Source organism: Cololabis saira, chromosome 14, assembly GCF_033807715.1.
Source record: "Cololabis saira isolate AMF1-May2022 chromosome 14, fColSai1.1, whole genome shotgun sequence".
Lineage (NCBI taxonomy): Eukaryota > Metazoa > Chordata > Actinopteri > Beloniformes > Belonidae > Cololabis > Cololabis saira.
Genome location: NC_084600.1, coordinates 22,632,295 through 22,641,483, shown reverse-complemented (window position 1 = coordinate 22,641,483; position 9,189 = coordinate 22,632,295). Strand labels below are relative to the sequence as shown.

The 9,189-nt window shown below is 40.6% G+C and overlaps 1 long non-coding RNA gene across 1 annotated transcript; it reads right to left on the bottom strand.

Moving 5' to 3' along the window:
• Positions 1-6,969: 6,969 nt before the first annotated feature.
• Positions 6,970-7,574, bottom strand: LOC133459214 (uncharacterized). Its single transcript, XR_009784041.1, has 3 exons — positions 7,481-7,574; positions 7,264-7,382; positions 6,970-7,139 (listed from the first exon to the last, which is right to left on the bottom strand). It is a non-coding gene; the product is annotated as an uncharacterized LOC133459214 (long non-coding RNA).
• Positions 7,575-9,189: the final 1,615 nt, after the last annotated feature.

Here is a 9,189-nt window from a genome sequence, read left to right as displayed (position 1 = left end):
AGCTGAAATAACAAGCCTGCTAGCCAGAAGGAAGATTCCCACCTTAACTCCTGTTAAGTATATTTGATAATATACCAGTTGCAAAGCCATGTTGGGCTAACTAAGTGCATGGTGGGATGACATCATGAGTTGCCTACCATTGTTCTAAGCATGCGCAGGAATATACGGTCAGTGAGAGAGAGTTCGCGGCCAAGAGAGAAGACGTGTGTGTAAAGTTTTTGTCCGTGAAGCTAATAACCACCTGTGGTGACTCCTAAAACGCAATATATCTAACTCAGAGCAGAAATGTCTTAACTCGTCTGTGTTTCGGATGTTTTTACCAGAATGACATCTGAAATGAGGACTAGAGCAGCTACAGCTCAGCCCAGACCTTGGGATAGACGGTTCCAGGTCGGACTTGGAGTAGAAATCAATCACTGAATAATGTGAGTATTTTTTGGGTTGTTTTTGATGTTAGTGGTGATGTATAGCAGCACAGTTAAACCTGAAAATCAAAAGGTTTGGCTTGAAAATTTTGTTCTATTTCACATTTTCAACACAAAGTCGCAGGCATCTTTGAAGAAGCCTAAATGTGACGTCGCTAGCACATCAGTTTAGAAAAAGCCTAATGTAGCCCTTTGAATGAATCTACTATTGCTAACAAATACTGTATGTTGCTATATGTCAGATGTGGGAAACATGTTGATCTGGATACACACTGGACAGATTAATCAAAGGAACGGCACCATTTACCAGCTGTTTCTGTCAACCCATATTTCCAAAATTCAGTATCACATGAAGGCTTGCTGTGTTTTGCAAGCTTGCACAACAGCATATGGCTAAGGCCTGTTGCTAATTCAAGGACGCTTAACTGTTTGGTCACAGTTTTACATTTTTAAATGTACTTAATCAATTCTACAAATACAAAAAAGTGTCTGACCTAAGATGAACAATGCATACCCAACTTGGAGCTGGATCATTTAAAATGAATTAAGGAGAAACGGTGTGGCATCTGTGGAGGATTTACTGAATCCAAACAAGTTTAGCATACATCTGAAAGTTGTTAGCTGGAAGATGTGGCGGCATTCCAGTAAAGATTCCACAGGGCTGCCCAAAACTTGGATGATTTTCATTATTTACTGTCTGTGGAGCAGCTGTCATCTGTTGATGACATCACCGGCTCATTTTTCCTTCTTCATCTTCAAGAGAGCCCGGTTTAAATTAAAACGTTTAAGCATTCACTCTGCATGGACAACGTGACGAATACGTTGTGGGGAAAGTACAGAGCTGCATTCATTACATTGTGTGAAGTCTGAACTGTACTTTTGTTGCTTTTGTATATGCTACACTCCATCTGTATATCTGTGTCTCCGTCCGGTCAGCTCCACACATAACTGTACCTAAATACAGATTATGTGTTCATCATCTGTAGAAGAAGCCGATGTACCTGTATTTTGAGTTGAGGCACTTTCTTGCTTCTCATTTGTGGTTTGACTTGTTTCTTTTTCTCTTTTCTTTTTTCTTCACCTCTGAATTAGCACTGATTGCTTCTTTAACTTTTTCCATTCAGCAATTTTTTTTCTGTTTGTAACTTCAGTGTTGAGACACCAAATTAAATGGATGTCTTTTCATAATTTTGTCACTATGGAAACTATGTTTCATATGCAAATGAATCATTTTTGGACATGACCACATCCATTTAGGGCTAAAAATGAGAGTAGAAGTCAGAGGGCTGATGAACGAAAGCTGAAGAAGAAATCCAGGATGTCAGAGAAAGTTAATATATCCTCCTAAATTCATCCTGGTTTAGTCCACTGCACGAAGGCCAAGCCAGGATCAGAAGGCGGCTATTTCCAGCCAGGTGTAACTAATGCTGGTACATGCACGTTCATGGATTTCTTAAGCAGACTGCGAGGTCGGTCACAGACTTATTGATTCAGAAATGAAGAGCATGCATGCAGCTTATTTTTCATCAAGTGCAAAAGCCTTATAATGAAAACATATGTGGAAGGTTAAACACTTAATAACAAAAAAAAAAGGCAATACATCAGTTATTAATAAACACAGCGTTTGCCTGGCACAGGACAGACTACTTAAAGAGATCATTTGCATAATGACTTTGTTCTGCTGCTGACATTAATTAAACTACATTCGGTGCGTTTTAGTATATCAGCACTTCATTTTAAGAAATAGGTTAATCTTATATGCCTTAACATTCCCCATCCACGACTCCAAACAAAAAATGAAAAAAAGATCCCATGCAGATATCCGAGTGGCTCCACGCTGTCACAAACAAAGCATCTAACAAGAATATCAAGAAGCATTGTGTTGAGAGAAACGGTGCCTTCACTGTCCTGCATTTCATTTTGGTCAAACATTTCAAATACATTTTCAAAATAATTAAAAATGGTCTTAGTTGTTGCCAAGAAAATACCCGCTGGTCAGTATAGGAAGGGAGATCTGGTTTAAAATCCTTAGCTGTTAACATTACATTACATCTAGCAGGTGTTTGTATCCAACGTGACTCACAGCAGAGGAAAAAATCAGGTCACAGTTACATAGCAGATCACAACATAAGTCAAATCGGATCCCGGCACAGTTCATCCAAGTGAGGGCCGCGGCCCTCGTGGCGCTCGAACCCGCCGACCGTGTCAGGGGGGCTGATAAGAGGAGAGCCAGTGAAGGCGTTGACGATGGGGGGGGGGGTGTGTGGTTATCAATAAGTGTGTGTGTGTGAGCGGTAAGGCTGTGAAACTTCGCCCCAGAACTGCTCCTCAGCCATTGTCCTTGATGTTATCAGGCGGCTCGGTACAGTTCTGAAAACAGGTCCACAGATGTTCCTGGGAGAGGGGAGGGCTAGTGGGGGCAGAGTCCCTTGTTTTCATTCCACCAGGGAGATTGTGACTGGAGCAACGGGCCAAGCTGCCCTGTCAAGGTCAGATTATAGAATCAACAATTGTATTGAAAAGAAACAGGCAGACTCCAGTAATTTTCCGTCTGCCTTAAGTCTCTGGTTCCTCAATGGTGACTCCAAACAGACGAATTTGTGATTAATTTCCGCCAAGCCGAGCTTCCAACTTCTCCAAGGTCTTATCCGTCTTGCCAATGAGCTCAAAGACCGCCGCTAGCCTGCGATTCTGTTCACCGGCGGCGACAAGAATCGCATCCAGCTTGCGGTTTTGCTCTCCCAACGTTAAAGTCTGAGTGTTGGTCGCAGAGCTTATCCCTTCTGCAACGTCGGGCAGCTCAGCTCAGACTAGGAATCCCCCCACTCCAATTAGAAGAAATCCTGCTATCATAAATCCAATTATGAAGGCATCTTCAACGTCCTCGACAGACAGGATCGCCACACATAACGGCCTCCAATGTTTCCAGGAGTCCATAATGTATCCGGCAAAAAATGTCCCATCGGGGCAAGAGGGCTCCCTTGTCCCCTGACTTCTCATCGCAAAAATTTGGTCAATGCTATTCTCTTTTGGGCTGGTATGAACTTTAGAAACTATAAAAAAAATTTAAAAATCTCAATGTCAGACAAATATGTATTATGTGATATGGATCTTCAGATTTATGGAAATTCTGCAGGCCATACTGTTATATTATTCACGATTTATTGGAAATGGCATTTCTAAATGTTTTTAATCAAAAACCCAACGTCAAGGTGGTGTTAGCTTCCTTTAACATTTACGTAGAAAACCTGAAACTTAGTTCAAACTCTAAAGCTATCAAAACGGTTCCAATAAAAACAACCTCAAACCAGACTGAAAATCATGAAAAACTCAGTTACATGTATTTCTGATTGGAGTGACTGCTGAGAAAACCGTTAAAGTGGGATTAAGAAAGCCAGACTACTGCTGAATAGCTAAATACATCTCCATTCAGGGTAAAATATTTTTATTTGACTTTCTTTTGTACAACCACGTCTACGCTTGGTTCAGCCATGATAACTGATGCATTCTGATTTAATGCCTTGGTTTTCTGCAATTTTGGTTTTGTGGAACAATTCCTCAGGTCTGTGTCTGTGCAAGACTGAGGTTTATAAAAACAGACTTTGCATATGTCTTCATAAACCTGGCAGAATGAATAGGTACGCACATTTCAGCTTTCTTTATGTGCACACTATTTCAGACAAAACCATTTCTTATGATATTCTGAATTTTATGAATTTGGCTCCATGTGTTTCAGGATAATGTAGACATAAAAGACATACGTTTTCTGGTTGGTTTAAAGATAACAATGTTTGGTTTAGACCAGAGGCAGCTTCTCAGGATGTTTCTCAGGAGCTCCAGCATCATGCTGCGCAACTCCCGTGAGGTACAGCTCTTATGGTTTTGGGTTCCTCTGCTGGACAACCTGCAGTCACGGATTCAATCTTGAAATCTAAATCATATTAATAAGTGATGAGGCCATTTGTCCAAAAGTTCAAGTTGGACCAAAAGTGGACTTTCAGCTGCATAAGAGTCATCAGCACATGTGTAAATCCGCCAAACAGTGGCACCATAGAACAAATTGAGGGTGAAGGAATGGCCCAATCAAAGTTCAAGTTTAAATCCTGAAAAGTTGAGATTTGAAAAACACTGAATGTACAAGAAAGCTCAAAAGTGTATTGTAGCTAAAGAAATTTTCTGTTGAGGAGTAGTAAAAATGTTCAGCAAGTCAAACTCGGTGGCTGGTAGAAAGTTTTGTAAAACTCGAAAAAATTGTTATGCTGATGATACCCTGTATTTATCTATGAAGCCACATCGCAGTAATGATTTACTCAAACTACAAGCCTATAGATATAACAGTGTGGATGACGTGCATTTTTCTCCTCCTAACTTCAAGAAAACTGAAATCATGATATTTTGTGACTTTAGGTTCTACATGTGTGATTTGAATGACACCTTGATGACAAGCTGATGGTGATCCATTCACTTCAATCAGGTTTGTTTTAAATTAGGTATCACATGGCCAAGCATGCATCTGAAAAATAGGCTTAGGAGTTAAAATAAATGAGCCCACCCTCCAATACAAAGCAGCATGTACATAATTTCAGGGAGCTCTAGGAAGTGTTAACCGAATGGCGAATGTGTCTGAGTAAGAGGTAGAACCACTAATGAAAACCCTCAGATCTTGTTCCCCTTCAATGGGTGCTGGAATCCAAAACAGAGAAAAGTGCAAGATACAAGTCGAGCAAACATTGTTTTGTCTTTACGAGACTACGTTTACTTAATTGCAATCGGGTGTTATTTATTCATTAAGTGTATAATGCGAACAGAGTAAAGCAAGCAGACTGTATTACTGTTTATTTTCCTTTTTCCCCCTCACTCTGTTGTCAGAGTACCGACTGCAGTCAAAATCTAATTAAAGACAATGATTTACATATGATAAACAGTTCCATTATATATGAACACACTTTGTTGAGATGCCAAAGCCCAAATGCTCCCTGAATGAAATGGTAATTATCAAACATTCATTAATACTGACAGTTTTACATCCCTATTTATATTGAGCTAATTAAACTGTTTCACTTTCTCAAAGGAATCGTTTAAAATCAATGCAAAACTTTCAGTTTACTCTTAAAGTACATGTCTTACATTATTCTGTCTCTCGTTGGCACAGGCAAAGAAAACTTTGCCTCTGAAAAACCTACAGTTATTTCAGTTCGTTAAGACCTTCGCTTACAGATGAATTCCCAAACAAGACGAGAAGGCTTTGCTGGCATTACCAAACAATCAGGATAACTCAGTGAAACTGAGACAGGCAGTGCCGGTTGATCCATACACTGCCTTTTTCTGAAAAAGTTCAAAACCAAGATCAGATTCAATGCACCACATCAGTTACATTTTGCTCATGATAAACTTTCTCCATCAAATAGAAGAGCGTTGGTGCGAGAGCAAAACAAAAAGCAGCTGCGCTGAAAGTGACATCACAAACAAGTCATGGTGGAAATCCTTACCAGACGTCAAAATCTGGTAAGCATCAGGTGATGTTTTTCTTCTTTGCTCTTTTTATATCCTACCACCTAAAACCTTTGAAGTGGAGGCGGGTGAACGTTCATTCCACATGACGGTCATATAAAGAAACAATCTGAAGAGTTGCACTGACCTGTATCTGTAATATTATTTTGAAATAAAACGTCAGGAAAATTTTAAACCCCCGTCACACATTAGGACCTATTCACCAGGAACAGGTTTGAGTAGGTCCTAATGAATAGAACTTATCAGATGCCCTAAAATGCAGCTGCTGTTGCGATATGACATGCAGACAAACTTGTTCTCAGTGGTAGATCAAACCTCTTATTAAACGCTCTCACTATCACAGCAAAAAAAACAGGGTTTACGGCTGTGTATACCCCCGGTATTTCAGGTGCTAGCACGGGAATTTATGTAAGGTAAACCAGCCGAAAACGAAAAATTTTCCCGGTCCGGAAACACCCGTATTGTACTGGGACCTCCTGCTGTGTTTGGAGTAGCCAGCTCAGCAGGGTGCCATGCTGGCTATTGTCACACAAAGGTGTGACATTCCAGACTTGAGGGGGGGGGGGTAACTTCACCGACCCAAGCCTCACCCCCCAACCCCCCCGTCCACCCCCCCCCACCTCCCAAGCCCCACCCCCCCAACCTCCCCCAAGCCCCACCCCCCCAACCCTCACCCCTCACCCCCCAACCCTCACTCCCCAACCCCCCCCAAGCCCCATCCCCCCAACCCCCCCCAAGCACAGCAACCTCTACTGGTGCAAAAGAAAATTGCACCCGAGAGGATTACTGCAAGCTACCTGCAGTTTACCAGGCTACAAATACATGCACATTTCAGAAATCAAATAAGCAACCACCTCAGTACAAGTAAATGTATTTATTGCAGAAAATTAAAACACAGTATTCCAAAAAGTTCAGTGTGTGTCCACATGAAAAAAACAAAAAAGGCACTTTTCTCCCACAAAGAGATAAAAACTTAGTCCAGTCAGTGAGCACTTCTCTCTCTTGCAGTTTTTTTTTTTTTTTTACAGTTTGATCTGAATGGCCCCTGCTCCTCTACCAAACAGGTCAACTTAAGAGTTTAACAGAGCTAAAAACGAGCCATTGTCTCCCAGTGGCGCCGCCCGTTGCGTGGCACCGCTCTGCCCCAGTGACTGTCGCTGCCGCAGCGGGAGTCTGTACACATCTAGCCCTGGAGGCCAGCAACTGCAAAATATAGAGTAGCAATTAAAATGTGTATAATTTTTACCAATATTCAATTAACACTAAATTAAAAACATCTCAGTTCCATATACTGTAACTCACTAACTCAAATATTGCTGTAACTTACCCTTGTTTTCCGTTGTCTAGTCTTCATTGCATTGTTTAATTTCTTTTTCTGGGGAGCATTTTCTGGCTGATCGAGACGATGGCTCCTTTTCAAAGACTCAAAATAAGTCTTGCAAGCAGCTAAAGCACAAGCAAAAATACAATTAGAATTTAATTAGTTTCAATATCTATTCAAAGCAATTCTAAAAGAACAAGGATGGATGTGCCTTTCTTTTTACCTGTTATCACGTCGCTGTCTGTGTCAGGAAAAGCAATGCCGACCTGCTCCAACATGTATGTCGTAACTGCAAGGTTATGTGGAGAATTGATACTGTTGGGAAAGAGAGGAGCCATGTTAGTTGATTAAAAACAAACTCAAACCCCAAAGCAACCTTTTATTTATTTTTTGTGTGGAGAAAATAGATCTAGATCACACGTGACTACACTGAGCACACGTGACTGTCTGTTACCCGTTGCCACAGCCACACATGTTTCAACAATTTCTTTCCTAATGCCGTTTATTCATTTATTTTTCATTTTGCTGTGGTAAATTACAGTGATTACAAACAAAAAACATATATTTACCCTTGTTTTGGATCCACTTTCATAGTGTTGTTTTCAGAATTGTGTAAACGTCTTACAGCCTCCTGTATGGATTAATAATACAAAGTTAGTGTGATTCTAAAAGTATTTAAGCATTATTGCCTCCTGTGGACACGCAGTTAAATGTAAAAGGAATTGTGCACAGTCCTTATAGTCATAAGCAAACTTACTTACAGCAACGCGTGTGTTCTTTGCTCTTTTAATCCGTTTTGCGGGTGTGGAATCAACAATGGAGCTGCAACTTTCAACACGATCAGAGTTCTTCACTTCCTCGTCCAGTAGTTCAAATCTACCGTCCATGTCTTGTAGTGTGCGCTCTGATTTGGATAAAAGCCCAAGGACCGTTTATGCGACATGTTTTACAACAACGCAGCAGTATCTCCTCAAAAGCAAAAAAAGTTCTACCGGGCGGGAGCAAAACAAACTAACTAGGAAAAACTTTAAAGACCCCCGCAACTCTCAACGCTGTGAGACAGAAACCAATGACATTACTGAATCAATTCTTAGCCACACCCCCGCAATAACATAAAGGCCCTATTTCCATTTGCTATTCACGTGGGCCAATTGGGTATAGACAGGTTGGGGGAGTTTGAAAGTGTTGATGGCCGTTTGATGGCTCTTGTGTGATGGCTCCTTTTTAAACAAAGGCCTTAAAGATCCCCTGCTGTTCCTCTACCCGTGGCAACAAAGTGGGGTCAGTAAACTCCCGATTACAGCTCAGAAATGGCCGTATTTCACAGTAAACTTCTTTCACCAGTAAATTCCCAATAACATCCACACACACCCAGCAAACACAAACATTACCGGTTAAATGGTATGTCAGCATATTCCCATAAACTCATCTTTTCGTGCTGTGTATCTGTTTGAAAACACTGTCTTAACTGTAAAATTTTATTTTTAAAGGCATTTCCGCTTATGTTTGGCATGGCTGCCCACCAGTACCAAGATTTTTTTGATTTTTTTTTTTTTTTTTTTTGTTCTTGCAAACAGCAGGTAAACCAGTGAAGATATTAACTTTAAAAAAAAAATAAAAATTGTAGATCACTATCACTTTTAAAGCAACACCAGTGGCTTATCATCTCTAAGACACTTTTTGTACGGGTGTTATTCCACCACTCTGGATCAAATCATAAATTGTACAAAACGCATGAACGTAGTTACCTGGGTGAAATCAAGAGCAAACCTGATGAAGAGTGCTGGAAAACTATATCTACAGCACCCAACACATTTCTTGCTCCGAACAGATTCTCCAGCTAATATTTCATCATGTCCGCTATTTTATAGATATTTGTCCTTAGAAATACATATCTTTGTCCCATTTTCAGATATTACTCTTCAGTGATAT